Source organism: Scyliorhinus torazame, chromosome 6, assembly GCF_047496885.1.
Source record: "Scyliorhinus torazame isolate Kashiwa2021f chromosome 6, sScyTor2.1, whole genome shotgun sequence".
NCBI lineage: Eukaryota > Metazoa > Chordata > Chondrichthyes > Carcharhiniformes > Scyliorhinidae > Scyliorhinus > Scyliorhinus torazame.
The window spans coordinates 214,006,715-214,024,610 of record NC_092712.1 but is presented as its reverse complement, the minus strand read 5'-3'; the positions used below and the strand labels follow the sequence as shown (position 1 = coordinate 214,024,610).

Genomic DNA, 17,896 nt, shown 5'->3' with positions numbered 1-17,896 from the left:
TATAACATTTAGTTTTAGGAATTGAAGTGATAAATGTAAGATAAATGAAAAATCCTGATTGAGAAACTGGTAATAATGATGTAAGTGCAATTCCAATAAGCTTGGAGTTAATTATATTTAAAAGGTAATTTATATTTATCTCTAAGTTCAGGGTTCACAGTGTGATAACCATAAACAATAGGAGGTCTTCTATCTTGGCATAATACAAGCAAAAGGTCTACAATTAAAGATTTAAATGATGTACACAGTTTTCAGATGGAAGGAAAGGAGTCTGGAGAAAGGGTCCTAATACTCCATAAACAATATCAATTATTCATATGGGTTACAGATTCAAAGGTTGGCATGAAAGGTAAAATAATTTGTTTATGTTTTTGTGTGAGACCATCACAAAGCATGCCACATTGTCATAGAGATGGCCTGTGGGACTGGAAGGTTCTTTTGTTTAAGATATCTGGGTGTTTGCTGATGAGAGCAGGCAGCATCAGCATTGATTTAGTATGAAATGAAATGAAAATCGCTTATTGTCACGAGTAGGCTTCAAATGAAGTTACTGTGAAAAGCCCCTAGACGCCACATTCCGGCGCCTGTTCGGGGAGGCTGGTACGGGAACTGAACCGTGCTGCTGGCATGCCTTGGTCTGCTTTCAAAGCCAGATATTTAGCCCTGTGCTAAACTAGCCCACTGCATCTCACTGAATTGAGAGAGGCCAAAGGAGATGATAGTTGGTTACTTCAAGCAGAAAAAATACTTAATTCATCATTGACTACATGTAATGCCCCCATATCTGCTCTTTCTAAGAAGTACTTGAGAACAAAGAGCTTCATTTAAAAAAAAAATGTGGTTAGAAAACCACCAACTCCCTGAGTTAATGAATCCATGCAGAGCTATATATATAAACAATCTGAATGCCGCATTGAAATTGCTTTGACCTGTCAATCAAAAAGATTTTAAAGAGGCAATGGTGCATGAAATTTAATGTAAACAATGTAGTTCAGAGCTTTTAGCCTTCTAAGCATACAAACGGGTTCCAAAGGGCAATGAAATTGACTGTGATGAAATCAATTTAAAGGTTTCCACTACATGAAAGGGTTTACTTTTAACTTAATCTCACAGATCCATAGAACCTATATACATAGAATCCCTACAACGCAGAAGGAGGCCATTCAACTCATTGAGACTGTACCGACACTTGGAAAGAGTACCCTACGTAGACCTACTCCCCTGCTCTATCCTGGTAACCGCACCTAACCTGTACATCTTTGGACTGTGGGAGGAAACCGGAGCAGCCAGAGGAAACCCATGCAGACACGGCGAGAGTGTGCGCAATCCACACAGCCAGACACCTAAGGCAGTAATCAAACCCAGGTCCCTGACGCATTGGGCCTCGTTGCTAACCATTGTGCTACCATGCCACCCATTGAACTTGGCATACTGGAGTTCAGTGAACCAAGGTTTTGTTCAAAAGAATTCAAGGAAGTGTTCTGAGAAAGAGACAATTTCAATAACCAGACTTAAAATGGGATAGCAGTCTTTAATGTTAAAACAAATGTCTGATTCATTTTAGTACAGTCTGGGAATCGTGAGTTAAAGCAATTGGGAGCTGTTTGCACAGCAGTCATAAAAAGAAGCCCTAAAGGGTTTGGTGTAGAATACTGGATTGGATTCACTGTTCAAAATGGAGCAGAAGCTTTATTTAAAAGTGTCATTAGGAAAACCTGGTGTGGATTTCAGAATGCACACTGCTGAGGGAAAGCAGAATTTTGAGAAAATATTTAAGGGTGTTTTTGGGAGTGGAATTTGGAAACTGTCATGTGATGATCACCTCGGGGGGGGGGGGGTGGATTCTAATGTGACATCCGCAAACATTCATTTGAGTTTCAGAGTGGAGAATGTATTTATCCTCATTCGTCTTTGTGTGCTTGAAGAGACTTTTGAGACCACTGTAGATTAATATGTAGGGTGCGATTCTCTTGCCGCATGGCGCTCGAGAGCGCACGGGCCTCCTCGCAGCCACCACGCCTCGGGGAATTCACCCAAGTCCCGCCAGGCATCGGAGTCAGAGCTCGGCCCAAAAGGGACGGGACCAAACTGCACTCCTGGAAGCAGGTCTTAAATCTACTTAAGATCCACTCACCCTGGATACACCGGCCTCCCTCAATTCTCCGGCCTCCTCAGGGAGGCTGCAGCCGGGCGCCGATCAGTGCTGCTCCACACAAACGTGGACCTGGTGGAATGGCACCCGGGGTGGGGGTGGGGGGTCCCCTGGGTCATCAGAGACCCCTAGGTGGTCATTGTCAGTGCAGGGTGGCCTCCTGGCTCTCTCCCTGAAAAATGGGCATGTTGGCATTGCCCAACTGACACCTTGGCATTGCCATCCTGTCACTGCCAAGCTGGCTGGAGCACTACCTGGGTGCAAGAGTGTCCAGGTGCCAGGGTGGCATTTTCAAGGATAAGGGCCCAAGGGGGGGCCATGCCAATGAAAGGAGGGTGGAGGGGGGTTTGAAGGGTGGGGGTGTGCAGGGCAGATAAGTGGGGGCCTCCGGGAGGTTGGGGGAGGTGACAAGTGGGTGTCCAGGAAGGGAGGGGTTGCTGTAAGGGGCCTGGGGGGCGTGGGGGGGACCTAAAGAGGGGGGGCCCTCAAGGACCCCATAGCGGAGTGTCCTCACTTGGAAGGTGTGAGGTTGTGCCCATGTGTGTGGGGGGTGACATTGCCCATTAGTGGGATGTATGAGGGACCCATAAGCTCACCGAGAGATCGAGACACCCTTTCAAAATTGTGGCCCGATCTCGGAGTTCAGTTCCTCAGTGCTTAAATAAAATTCTAAGTGTGGGCTAACCGGTGAGAAACTCCCAGGGCCCAAGAAAGTGACTGAGTGTCATTGCATAGTGGTGGGGAATTCGCTGGCAGAGCTGGCGGGATACTCCCTGAAAAACCCGCCACAAATGAATTTAGAAATCTTTTGGGAGAATTTGTAATCCGTGTTAATCATAAAACCTGTAGGTAATTGTTAAGCTAATGTTATGGGTCAGGGTTTAGAGAATCCCAAAGTGTATCATGGAGTTCACCTGACCCACAACTTTTAATAGATTGTGGCATGGGGAGCACATGGCTCACTTTACAGGTATCGTACAGCAGAAATGGACCAGTATTTTATAAAACAAAACAATGCATGGTACAGCAGAAATGGACCAGTATTTTTAAAAACAAAACAATGTTTATTCTATGAACTCAAGTTAACCTTTTTAAACAAACAGTGAATATCGTAGCAACCATTAATTCAAAGATAACCCCCAAAGAATACAATACTAAGTAATCCTTTAAGCTGTCCTTATAACATCCAAAAGACTTAACAAACCTTTAAACAGGAGCACATTAGGTTCACATTCACTATTGAGAACATTTAGAATTCTGAATTCACCAAATGATCCAGAGATAGTCTTTGGATGGCAGAGATCAACAGGACGGCTCTTTGTTTAATTTCAGCTGCAGCTCACTGGAGAACCCAGACACACCCAAGCTTTTCTCAAAGTGAAAACTAAAAAGCAGAACCAGAGCTCAGCTCCACCAACTCTCTGACATCACTGCAGTAACATGAGCAGCTAACCATTTCTTAAAGCGACATTCTCATGACACTAAGGGAGGGAGGAAAGTTGTATCCTATCATCCAATTTTTTCATGTTTAATGTTTCTTCTCCTGTTGAAACTAATTAGCGCTCCTGTGACTCTGTGCCTCCATGTTTTTAAAAACAAAAGTAAAAGGTAGGATCTTTTGAGCCAGGGTTCCATTCTGGGATATTCCTGTTCAGTTTATAACATCAACTGGGATGTTATCTTTGGTTCCTGTTACAAACTTCTTTCCTAGCTACTGACTCCCATCACTCTCCCTGGAAACAGACTGAGGGTAAACCAGACTGATCGCAAACTTGGTGTCCATACTTGACTCTGATGAATGCTTGACAATGAATATGTATATCATCACTGAGATCTCCTGTTTTCACTGCCATAACAATCCCTGGCTTTAACCCGCCTCCGCTCCTCTGCTGTTGAAACACTCATGCATGACGCTGCTACCTCTAGACTTGACTGTTCCAACACGCCTGGCTGACCGCCTATATTCTACCCTCCATAAAAGTGATGTAATCAAAAATTAAGTTGTGTTTCCTTACTCACCCTAATTGTTGTTCACCCATCACCACTGTGCTTTTAGACTCGAATTGACTCCTATTTGATTTGAAAATTCTCTTCCTTTTTCCATATTCCTCCATATCCTTACTCTTCGCCATCTCTCTCACCTCCTTCAACCCTGCAAGATATCTGTACTTGTCTAATTCTGACTCCTTAAGCGTTACCACTTTTAATTGTTCCACCATCAGCTTCCTAGGCCCTAAGATCTGGAACTCCGTCCCTATATCATTCCCCACTCTAGCTTTCTGTCCTTAAAACCTACCTTTTTGATCAAACGTTTGGCCATTTGTCCTGATATTGCTGTCTGTGACTTGGCATCAAATCTTTTAAAACATCTACGAGGTGCTTTGGGATGTTTTATCACATGAAAGATGCTCTATAAATACAGGTGGTTATTGTTGTTCTGATGGATCCCATAGGTATTTTGCAGTTTCATATCCAAAACTTATGTGTGATTGTGAAGCAGGAAACTTCTTTACTCAGCTACTTCTAGTGATCATTACATTTTAGCTGAAATTTATTTTTATTTCAATGACGTAGGACATTTTTTTACAGTATTTATTTGAAGCAATTACATCGCATAATGTTGTCACAAAGGATTTAATCAAGGAGCAAATCTTTAAAAATTGTAAGATGATTATTGGCCTTATGGAGGAATGGAGCCCATCTTTTATATATGGGTGAAAATGGATGATTCCCTTGCAAAGTATCAACATTGCTTGGCTTGGAGTGTCCCCCTTGGAAAGTACCAACATTGGAAAGTATATGAATATTGTATTTAGTACAGAAGGAAAGTTTTTCATTAGCTGTCCACCTCTCTGGAATTTTAACCTAATCACTGCATTTGATTAGGAGTAATAATAATTATCTTTATTAGTGTCACAAGTAGGCTTACATTTACACTGCAATGAAGTTACTGTGAAATTCTCCTAGTCGCCACATTATGGTGCCTGTTTGGGTACACAGAGGGAGAATTCAGAATGTCCAATCCACCTAACCTGCACTCTTTGGATTGTGGGAGGAAACCGGAGCACCCGGAGGAAAACCACGCAGACACTGGGAGAGCGTGCAGACTCCGCACAGACCGTGACCCAAGCCGGGAATCGAACCCGGGTCCCTGATGCTGTGAAGCAAGTCGCTAGCCACTGTGCTACTGTGCCGCCATACTCCCAAGAATCAAGGGGCAGATATGAGGAAAGGTTCTATAGCTGGAATCAGCCTTGACAATTGGTTATATATTAGACAGGTGCTCTTGGGTCAGGTGCCAGGTCTGCCAACTGTCGGTACGCAGGTCTCTTATTACTTGTAGCATCCCAAAGTAAGACCACACTCTTTGCTTCTGACACAGATTTCTGAAAAGAGCTTATGATAGGCGTAACCATTATGGAAATGATTATATCTGCTTTGCAAAACTCCTGGGATTTACCTGACGGCCACGCCTTGCGAGATTTAACGCAATCTCCCAAGATGTTGCGATGTGAAGCCCACCCATTGTGGGCAGGATCACTTTTTGGCAAATCTACATATTAGAGCAAGACAACTAATATCACTCTAATATTCAGTTACCTGAGGTAACCAAAGCATTGGGATCTGTCCCCTTCACTTTGGAGACCTTAGGCGAGCGCTGTTCAGTTCTGGTCTCCCATGAACGGTGACCAGATGGAACAACACTCGTGGGTGGTCTCCCAGGGGATTAGAAGTTCCCAGGTGCTTGCCCACTGGTCTGGGTGTCATTCTGGCACTGCTGGTGCCAGCCTGACACCCTGATAGTACCAGCCTGGCACCGTGCCACCTTATAGGAGAGTTGAGACTTTGGGGGGTTTAGGGCTCCCGTCTGGAGTCGAGAGATCGGGGCGGCATTTCAAAATGGCGTTCCAATCTCTCCCTGCACTGAGGCAGAAGTAACTGTATGATTTGAGAGGTAGAAGGAGTGACTACTATCACTGCATCTACAAAAACTATATAATAACACCTTGATTTAGTTGGTTAAAGCTGAAAGCAGCTGATTATTTGGACTGCAATGACGGCCAGTTCGCTCCCTGGCCTGTGCTGTGTTAGCCGGATAGGTGGGGCAGGCTTAACTACTGATGTGATCTTCCAAAACATTCCATCTTTCATCTCCGTGACCTCTGTAGTACATGTGCATATGTTTAGGTGGGGGTGTCATTGGATTAAACTGATTTTGAGTATCCTGCAGGTACTCACCTGTGCTGGCTTATACCTTACAGAGCTGAAGGAAGCCATTCTGCCCATCATGCTTTTTGCACATTTGAAAAAGCTAGCAACTCGACTCACTCTCCTCGTTCCCAAAGCCCTGCAAATTTTTTCTCTCATAAGTGAAAATGGAGACTTGCCAACCAAACAGCACCCTTTTCTCCTGTAGTATAAGCTATTGTGAATGTTTGAAATCTGGCATTCTTGTATTTATCCTGACGTGTTCAAGTCAAAAGCTTCAGGAAAATGTCCCTCTTCAAGAATAATTAAGTTCTCTCCACGAAGCAACTTTACCTCTTGTTCCCCCCCACCCCCACTTTTCCTGTCTCTCTATTAATTTAAAACTGTTACATCCTAATTGTTTACAGATCTGACAACAGTTTTTCATCTGTTGAGTGCTTCCAGTGTGTTCTGTTTTTCTTTGAGGTTTTCAGCATCTGCAGTATTTTGCTCTCGTAGCTGTCTAAACTAAAACAATAGAAATGTTACAGCACTGCCTACATTTCATAAGTACTGCACCACTGCAATATGCTTTGGGTTGCCCTGAGGATATGAAAAGCACTACATAAATGCCTGTCTCTGCTTTTTTGTGCTAATTAGTCACAGCAAAGACACATTCCAGTGTAAGACTTGAGAAAGATTCGAGGAGATGAATGCACCATCCATGGCTAACTAAGGAAGTTAAAGATAATATCAAATTATAAAAAAGCATGCAGTTCTACAAAATTTGTGTTGGGTCAGAAGATTGGACAGAATTTAAAAAAATTAAGGAGAGAGGCAGTGACGTAGTGGTAATGTCACCGGACTACTAATCCAGAGACCCGGGCTAATGAGCATGGGAACCATGGCAGCTGGTGGAACTTAAATCGAGTTAATAAATATGGAATTAAAAAGCTAGTCTTAGTAATGGTGACCATTTCCCCTCCATCATTTCCCATCAAAGCAGGCAGTGTCTTAAGTGATCAACACAGAAGGGTAGATTATTTTCTCGCTCGAACCCAATGCAACTGGACTGTCAGTACTTTGGATCCTGTCGTGAGATACAACTATATTCTGAATCAACTGTAATTGTCTTGAAAAGAAGAATTGCTGTTCAAACTATGTGCAAAGTTCACTGCAACAAACTGATTGTGTTTCGAGTGGTTGCCGTCAGACTTTGCAAAGTACCTGGTCTCCTCTATTGGTCTAACCTCAGTTTCGTGTTATGGTGTCCAGAGTACTATTACAGGCCAGCACTGCTTCTGAAGAAGGTACTTTCATAGCTGCAAATACGTGAAGTGAGCTGTATTCTCAAATACTATGCAGAGCTCAGCCAAACGTAAATCCAGTTGAGTTTTGCCGGAGCAAGTTGTTCCCCCCCACCCCCCCACACACCTGGTGGTGCACAATGCAGGCTTTCTTTTTTCCATAGCTATTTTTTCCTGGAACAGGTTGCTAGGCTGTCACCAGAGGCTTATCACTTGAGGGGGTGCCACTCCACACTGAGCAGGGACATCTCTTGCTCTTTACAGGTTGATTGGCTGTGTTATGAATGCACCCTCTTTGGCCATCAAGTCCTGGGGTGGGACTCGAACCATGGGTTTATGGCTGTGGTCATGTAACTACCCACTGCCGCAAGGCTTCTTTGCCAGTACATTTGCCGACTGCTAAACAGTCGCACTTGTGATTTTTAAAAAAAAATCCTGTTTAATCAAATTCAGTTATAACATTTCCAAATTAATTAGTTTTGTTGACTGGATTTATGAAAATCTAAATTTGGTAATTTCCTGAGTCGATCCAGTTTTATTTCTCTGTTTGCAAAAAAAGGTAATGGTGACCATGAGACTATTGTCGCTTGTAGCAAAAATCCATTAGGTGCACAAATGTTCTTGAGGGAAGGAAATCTGTCATTCTGGATATTAGTAACATAGTGCCTAATAAGAACTTAAGAACATAAGAACTAGGAGCAAGAGTAGGCCATTTCGCCCTTCGAGACTGCTCTGCCATTCAATGAGATCATGGCTGATCTTTTGTAGACTCAGCTCCATTGTCCCACCCGAACACCATAACCCTTTATTCCTTTATTCTTCAAAAAACTATCTATCTTTATCTTGAAAACATTTGATGAAGGAGCCTCCACTGCTTCACTGGGCAGGGAATTCCATAGATTCACAACCCTTCGGGTGAAGAAGTTCCTCCTAACCTCAATCCTAAATCTACTTCCCCTTATTTTGAGGCTATGCCCCCTAGTTCTGCTTTCACCCGCCATTGGAAACAACCTGCCCACATCTATCCTATCTATTCCCTTCATAATTTTGTATGTTTCTATAAGATCCCTCCGCATCCTTCAAAATTCCACCGAGTATAGTCCCAGTCTACTCAACCTCTTCTCTTAATCCAACCTCCCTCAACTCTGGGATTAACCTAGTGAATCTCCTCTGCACACCCTCCAGCGCCAGTATGTCCTTTCTCAGGTAAGGAGACCAAAACTGAACACAATACTCCAAATGTGGCCTCACTAACACCTTGTATAGATGCAGCATAACCTTCCTAGTCTTAAACTCCATCCCTCTAGCAATGAAGGACAAAATTCCATTTGCCTTCTAAATCACCTGTAAACCAACTTTTTGCGACTCATGCACTAGGACACCCAGGTCCCTCTGCACAGCAGCATGTTTTAATATTTTATCACTTAATTGATAATCCCTTTTGCTGTTATTCCCACCAAAAGGGATAACCTCACATCTGCCAAACCCTGGCCCATTCACTTAAACTATCCAAATCCCTCTGCAGACTTCCAGTATCCTCTGCACTTTTTGCTTTACCACTCATCTTAGTGTCGTCTGCAAACTTGGACACATTGGGCGGGATTCTCCGAAATGGAGGCAGAGTATTCGCGCCGTCGTGAACGCCGTCGAGGTTCTCAACGGCGCGAAATGGCCCCTATCCCGACCGATTCAGGGCCCGATAATGGGCAAGGAGCGGGGCCGCGTCATTTACACGCGCCAGGCCTTGTCGCCACGTAAAGGCGGCGCCGCATACATGAAGCGGCCGGTGCCGCATAACTGGCGTCACCCGCGCATGCGTGGTTGCCGTCCTCTCCGAGTCCGCCCCGCAAGAAGATGTCAGACGGATCTTGAGGGGCTGCGGAAGAAAGGAGGTCCTCTTTCAGAGAGGACGGCCCGACGATCGATGGGCACCGATCGCGGGCTACACCCCATTTGAGGGCCCCCCCCGGTGCAGGATCCCCCCTCTCCTCCGCCCCCCCCCCCCAGCGTTCCCGCGATGTTTCCGCAGGCAGCGACCAGGTGTGGACGGCGCCAGGGGGAACCCGCCGTTTCGGGCTGGCCGCTCGGCCCATCCAGGCCTGAGAATAGCAGGGGTGCCGGAGAATCGCCATTTTGGGTGTCTCGGGCAATTCTCCGGCCTGCGCCGCGCGGAACTCGACGGGGCTGTTCTCGCCGCTTGGGAGAATTACGGGAGGGCGTCGGACCGGTGTCACGGGACAATTTGACGATCCAGGCGATTCTCCTAACCGGCGCGGGAGCGGAGAATCGCGCCCATTGTACTTGGTCCCCAACTCCAAATCACCTTGGTAAATTGTGAACAATTGTGGGCCCAACACTGATCCCTGAGGGACACTATGAGCTACTGATTGCCAACCAGAGAAACACCCATTTCTTCCCCAGTACAATGAGATTAGAGAACAAGGGAACTTGCCAGGCATATTTAAGGGGGAAAGTGACTTTGTTTTTAGTCGTGACTATTCCTCCTGCCGCACTGTTCCCCGTTGATTTTAGATTGAATAAGCCAGTTGTGCAGTATTTATCAGATTTGAAATTAACACCAATTAAATGGCTGTTATACACAAGTTACGAATCAAGAATATGCTCCTCAAGGCATCTCAACTCTTCTCTATCAGAGTGCCTAATACATTGCATACTGCAATTGTCCTTGATCTTATTGAGAAATGCTTTTGGATTTACAACTCACCATATCATTTGACTCAGTACATTCTGAGCATTTTTGTCTATGGACAGATAGCTATTTCTCCATTTGATGTGGTCTGTGGTGCTGTTTCTATAAAATTGTTTTGTACTTTGCGCAGGAGACTGGTAAGTCACAGTGGGCTCTGTTTTTGCAATTTTGTCTTTAACAAAAGGTATGTTGCTAATTCGGGTGCAGTATTTTAGTTGCCCTTCTCTAACTCAATTGTTTATTAAATATATCGCTGGGTTTTTACAGACTTTGCCTGTCCTTTTGTTCTTCATCTTTAATGCACCAGGCCATTGTGTAGAATACAGTGTAAAACAACAATATTTTCTTGGCTGTAGGAAAATTTAAAAGATCATAAATTGGTGAATTTATTTGTATTCCATTCTGGAATAATCACACAATGATTTTGTCAAATAGTGAATAAGTGCATTCATGTCTCAGTCTATTAAGAGTTTTGTCATTGCTTTGCAGTGTAGAAGTGCATGCCAAACATTTCTCAATTCTAGCTTACTTCTGTATTGGCCTCCTGCCTGCAAGGTATTTTCTTTGACGCACAGTGGTATTCTTATTTGAGAAAACATTACACTTTGTCCTTTTGTTACTTTCTGTTTTGTAATTTGTCTTGTACAGTGCCTTTAAATATCTTGCATTCTTTTTTTGTGGCTGGAGAGATTCTTTTGGTGTAGGTTTCAGTTGCTTGTGTATACTTAAGAGGCTGTGGTTGGTATGTATGTGACGTGAGAGGAAAGTTCCACAGAGTAAGTTTTCAGTTGCTCTGCTTGTGGAAAGAATGGGTAAGGTGTGGATTTCGCACTCAATGCACAACTAGTTTTATGATTTGAAGGACAACACCCCACTGGTGGTGAATGCAACCTGTAAGCTGATTAAGCCAATTGTGTAATCAAGAACCATGTCATACACTGCATAAAGCAGTGAACTCTGAAGGGGGTGTTTTCAAATTCAAACTATTAGAAAAAAAATACACCAACCAAAATTTGCTTGACATTTCAAAACAACTTCTGTGGCTCAAATTTTGCAGTATAAACATGAAGAGAAAGAAAAACTTACATTTATGTAGTGCTTTTCATGGCTACCAGAAAGCCTGTGTGCTTTTCAGCCAGTGAAATACTTCTGAAGTTATTTTTGTAATGTACAAAATTTGGTAACCAATATATGCACAGCAAACTCTCACAATCAGCAATGTGATAATGAATAGATAATCTGTTTCTATTTTGTTGATTGAAGGATAAATATTGGCCAGGTCACCAGGTATAGTTTCCACCTCCTCTTCAAAATAGTGCCAGGGCATTTATCATATCACCTGAGCAGGCAGATGGTTTAATGTCACAACCAGAAGATGACCGCTTCAACATTCACAGAATCTCACAACCAGAATCGCAGAAAAATACATTGCAGAAGAGGCCCTTCGGCCCATCGAGTCTGCACCGACGCATGAAAGATACCTGACCTACCTCACTAATTCCATTTGCCAGCACTTGTCCCATAGCCTTGAATGTTATGATGTGCCAAGTACTCATGAAATGAAATGAAATGAAAATCACTTATTGTCACAAATAGGCTTCAAATGAAGTTACTGTGGAAAGCCCCGAGTCGCCACATTCCGGCGCCTGTTCGGGGAGGCTGGTACGGGAATTGAACCATGCTGCTGGCCTGCCTTGGTCTGCTTTAAAAGCCAGTGATTTAGCCGTGTGCTAAACCAGCCCCATCAGATACTTTTTAAAGGATGTGAGGCAATCCGCCTCTACCACCCTCAGGCAATGCATTCCAGATCGTCCGCATCCTCTGGGTAAAACATTTTTCTGCAGATCCTCCCTAAATATCCTGCCACTTACTTTGAACTTGTGTCCCCTCATAACTGAGCCATCAACTAAGGGAAACAAATCCCTATCTACCCTGTCCATGCCCCTCATGATCTTATACACCTCGATCAGGTTATCACTCCGTCTTCTCTGCTTCAGCGCATAACAACCCAAGCTATCCAACCTCTCTTCTTAACCTAAATGTTCCATCCCAGACAACATGCTGGTGAATCTCCTCTGTACCCCCTCCAGTTTAATCACATCTTTCCTATTATGTGGCAACCAGAATTGCACACAGTACTCCAGTTGTGGCCCCTCCAAACTTCTATATAACGGCAACATGACCTCCCTGCTTTTATAATGGATGTCTCAATTGATAAAAGCAAGTGTCCTATGTGATTTTTTTCACACCCTATTAACCTGCTCTCCCGCCTTCAGAGATCCATGGACAATCACGCCAAGGTCCCTTTCATGCCGTTCATTGAATACTTCCTTGTCAAATCACTCTTTCAAAGTTAAATTCTATATGCCACTTATCTGCCCATTTGACCATCCCACTTATAACTTCCAGTAACCCAAGAACTCAATCTGTGTCATCATAAATCTGCTGATCCTACCCCCCACATAGTCACCTATGTCATTTAATAGGGGGTCCAGCACACATCCCTGTGGTACATCACTGGCTTCCAGTCACTAAAGCAGTCGTCTGTCATCACCCTCTATCTCCTACAGCTAAGCCAATTTTAAATCCACCTTATCAAGTTACCCAGTATCCCATGTGCATTTGCCTTCCTTATAAGTCTCCCATGTAATGAAATGAAATGAAAATCGCTTATTGTCACAAGTAGGCTTCAAATGAAGTTGCTGTGAAAAGCCCCTAGTCGCCACGTTCCGGCGCCTGTCCGGGGAGGCTGGTACGGGAATTGAACCGTGCTGGTCTGCCTTGGTCTGCTTTCAAAGCCAGCTATTTAGCCCTGTGCTAAATCTATGATCATGAGTGACTTTAATCTGCATATAGATTGGGTGAGTCATGGATTATAAAAGGGAAATCATGCTTGGCAAAACTACTAGAATTCTTCGAAAATGAATTGTAGAGTTGATCATGGAGAACTGGTGGATGTGGTTCATTTAGACTTTCAGAAGGCTGTCGACAAGGTCTCACATAGCAGATTATTACCACAGAATACTACAGTGCGTAATCATAATAGTCATAGAGGTTTACAGCATGAAAACAGGCCCTTCGGCCCAACTTGTCCATGCCGCCCAGTTTTTACCACTAAGCTAGTCCCAATTGCCCGAATAATTATTATTATTGTCACAAGTAGGCTTACATTAACACTGCAATGAAGTTTCTGTGAAAAGCCCCTAGTCGCCACATTCCGGCGCTCGTTCGGGTACACAGAGGGAGAATTCAGAATGTCCAATTCACCTAACAGCACGTCTTTCGGGACTTGTGGGAGGAAACCTGAGCACCTGGAGGAAACCCACGCAGACACCGGGAGAACGTGCAGACTCCACACAGACAGTGGCCGAAGCGGGGATCGAACCTGGGACCCTGGCACTGTTGAGCAACAGTGCTAACTACTGTACTACCATGCTGCCCGAAGAGGCCTTCGGCCCATCGAGTCTATATCTTCTGGAGTCGGACCCATTTAATTTAATGGAATCATCAACAGAGGTGGACAGGCACATACAACATTTTTTTATTGACCAGCAACGTAGTATCAGGTTGGACGTTGGGTGGGGCCGGACTCCAGCAACAGATTAACCAAGTGTGGGGTGTGGTCGGAGATGACAATTGCTGAGTACTCAGCTGTCACTACCGATGGGAGGAGAGCCCTATCTAGAATGAAAAAATCAATGCGAGAATACACATGGTGAACATGAGAGAGTAAAAGGAGAAGCCCCTGTGAATCAGATGTAAAATATGCCATGGATCTACCCCTCCTTCTGAGCCAAGAAGGAAGACAAAGCCCTGGCCACCCTTGTTGGGACAAATGATTTGTGTTTCGAGTGATCCAATTTTGGGTCCAGAACACAGTTCAGGTCGCCTCCTAAAATTAGATGGTTTATGTCGAGGTTGTGGAGGTAAGATAACAAAGACTTGATGAAATCCGTATCATCCTAATTAGGGGCATAGATGTTGACCAGAACTAATAGGGAGCTGCATGCTATTTTATATCGGACATTTGGGTCAGCCACAAACAGGGATGTGGAAAATTTAACTCTTTTGTTGATTAAAATTGCCATGTCCCTGCCATTATAACTAGGTTATAACAATGAATGGGTTTCTTGCAACAAAACAAATCCGAAATTAGGCTCTTAAGATGCGCGAATGCTCTTAGTTATTCTAGAGGGCCAATCAAACCCCTAATGTTCCAGGCAATCAGTCAGATTGGAGGCCTCCTACCATCCCTGAAATTGGAGTCTGCCATTGCCGAGGAAGGATGGTGTTAAACAAAGGGCACTGAGAAGACAAAGCAAGAAGATCCACTCAAGATGGCCACCGAACCAAGTCAGGTGACTCAACAAAGAGCGACCAGCAGATACCGTCAGAAAACTAAAACCCACCCCAACCCCCCCCTCTCCAACCCAAATACACCATCCAAATCAAGCATAACCACACCCAAAAGCAAATAGAATGGTGGCAAACAATAATTTAACCTAAAACCAACAGATAACAGAAAACAACACAAACCCTAAGCTCATTTTAAAAACTATTATGAACTGCAGAAGACCCTTTAATATCATTCCCGTTAACTAATGAATCTTGTTAGCAGGCAGACTCCCAACTGAGAGTAAAAACTTATTTAACTTAGAGCGCCACAAGGGCAACTGAAAGTTATGTCAGATGGTAAGAATGAAAAGAAAGAAAATAGGTTAATGTAAGGAACGAACAGTAGAAATCCCTTGGATATAACCAAAGTCGTCAAGAATACACCCAAACACCAGACATGAAAAGTGCCCACAAAATAAGCCATTGACCAGATTAAACGGTGCCCAAATTGTGCTTCTGGACAAAGGAGCCTGCATCTCCTGGCGAATCAAAGAAATTGTCTTTTTCACGGAATGTTAAACAAAGGTGGGCTTGATAAATCATCCCAAAACTGACTCCATTCTTATACAGGGAAGGTTTCACTATGTTAAAGGCAGTCCTTTTCTTGGCTATGTCTGCACTTGTATCCTGGCATAATCTATTCGAGTGGCCTTCCTGTGTAAAATCTCGATGCTCTCTTGCCCATTGAAACACCAACTCCTTCTCCATAAAGCTGTGAAACCTTGCGATTATTGCATGAGGAGGATCACCAGAGCAAGGCTTGAGCCGAAGTGAACGATGGGCCCGGTCTAATTCTGAGGGGGATGGAAGTGCGTTCTCACCCACCATATTGTGGAACAGGTCTGAAAAATACTGAGTAGGGGTGCGGCCTTCGATCCCCTCCGATAACCCCACAAAAACGTTTTGCCTTCCGGATATGATGTCCAGGTTGTTCAGCTTGGATGTTAATGCCTTATTATCCTTTATACATATCCTTTATATATATATATATATAGAGGCAAGGTTGAGCTCTAAGGAGGTGTTCCTATCGCTCTGGTCAGACAATGCATTACGGCTCCTTGTGCGTTGATGGTCTGACTGGTAATCACCGGAACTTAACGAATGGGGGCCATTTTAAGCAGTATCGATATTTCTTGAGCTCAACCTCTAAGATTTAGTTGAGTGTTTTGGCCATTGTGGAGTGGCGAGAGAAGAAACTGTCGTCGCCATCTTACCTCAAGTTGATCCGTGGGAGGCTTCAGAGTCTGGGTCTGCCGTCAAAATTCAGGTCAATTCGTTGACAGGAACTTGACAGAGTTAATTTCAAGTTTAGTCCCGGTAAGTTAAAGATCCGTGGCACTGGAGAAAAAGGGTAAAATGGTCAGGTTTCCAGCGGGAGCCACCTTGTGTGTATCGTCTCCTCATATCACGCCACTGGAAGTCCACCAGCAGACTTGGCTGTGTTTTTACTGGTACACTTCTATTGTGCTAATGAAGGTTGGCATGACCAAAATGCCATGGCGATATGGCCTACTTCACCACAATTTTTGCATTTATTCTCCTTACTCCAATGTCAACGATGGAAACGTAATCTTTCAGCTATTAGCAGCAGACGGGGACAGAAATGATGTTCCAAGATTTTCATTAAGCTGGTTTAGCTGGCTGAGCTGTGTTTTGTAACAACATGGATGTTTTTCACCCAACTGAGCTGAGAAAAGTGGCATCATGCAGGTTTTCTGGTGTCTGATTTGCTACAAGATACAATTGGAACATTTCCTCGTAAGAATTCCATGTCTCAATATTTCTTGTCAAACCTGTCCATGGCGTTGCTTTTTCCTGCCATTTTTTAAATTCCGATTCCCCGATCTGTGCTTCTTCAGCCTTTCTCCGTTCCGTTTATTTATTGGAAGCAAGCGATCTCTAAGCCCACAGAAAACTGTATTCTTTCTTTGCCTGGACTATCGGTTTCCAAGCAGTAGGATGCAGAGTCGGCAGCCTTCTAGGTTCCCGTTTCCACAACCCGTTCACAGTGCCACATGTGCGGTCTCCACAGCCTCTACCCACTACAAGCAGGAAGTACACCTGAAACTTTGATTCTTTTGTTTAAAAGATGTGCTCCAGTAACTCTCAGTTGTGTCCTGATTCATTGTCTAAAAGCTTAATTCACACTAGCGGTGGCTGCAATTGATCAATTGACTTGCGAAGCCTCTCTACAATCAGAATTTTTTTTTTTTTTACCCGCCTCAAATTTGTTGATGATTTTCAGTTTGAGTGTTGACGATGGATTTTTATCCCAAATCCTCATCGACAGATTTCTCTTCTGTTATATATTTGTTGTTGCTGCAAAGGTAAAAGGAAGCAGAGGTGCCTGCTTTAAGTTTGTAAAAATATAATGCAGGGTTTATTAAGAGATGTTATAGGGTAAGATGGTGAACTCTCCAAAAGCCGGCCAAAGGCTCAGCTGATGTCACTGGTATCATGTCACATTTCATCAGGCAATAGTGTTGCTTGAATACATAACCAAAACATTTCAAATCACAGACAAATGGGACTAAGTAGATAACTGTTTTGGAGAACCAAGTGCAGGCATAGTGAGCCAAATGGCTGCCTTCTCTCCGGTAAAATACAATAACTGTTCCCGTACCGGCTTCCCCGAACAGGCGCCGGAATGTGGCGACTAGGGGCTTTTCACAGTAACTTCATTTGAAACCTACTTGTGACAATAAGTGATTTTCATTTCATTTCATTTTCCTAACGATGAGTAAACAGCAAGCTCGAATGAAAATAATCAATTATGAAACTTTGAATCGGAGATAGAGAGTCAGCACAATTATCAATTCTTGCATAGACCGAATCAGTTAAATTGCTCAAAATATGTTTTTGAGATCCTTTTGGGCACCATCTTGGTGGTTCTTAATATTCCACTACAACTGTTAGAAAATAGATTAGTTGCATTATAGGAAATAGAAATAAGGAATAGACCATGCAGCTGCTTAAGCTTGCTCTGTCATTCAAAATAATCATGGATAAAGTTTTGCCTCAACTTGACTTTTCCACCCACTCTCATGTCTCAATAATTTGATTATTTCACAGCTACTTTCTAAACTGGCAGTGACTCACAACACATTTGTGGTGCAAATATGATCTGTACTGCAACAGTACGTA

The 17,896-nt window shown here is 43.7% G+C and overlaps 1 protein-coding gene and 1 non-coding gene across 2 annotated transcripts in view; both read left to right on the top strand.

The window, feature by feature from the left end:
* The window catches only part of chn2 (chimerin 2), a 401,316-nt gene that overhangs the window by 92,434 nt on the left and 290,986 nt on the right, over positions 1 to 17,896 (top strand).
* Positions 7,331 to 7,448, top strand: LOC140425921 (small nucleolar RNA SNORA26). Its single transcript, XR_011948074.1, has one exon. It is a non-coding gene; the product is annotated as a small nucleolar RNA SNORA26 (small nucleolar RNA).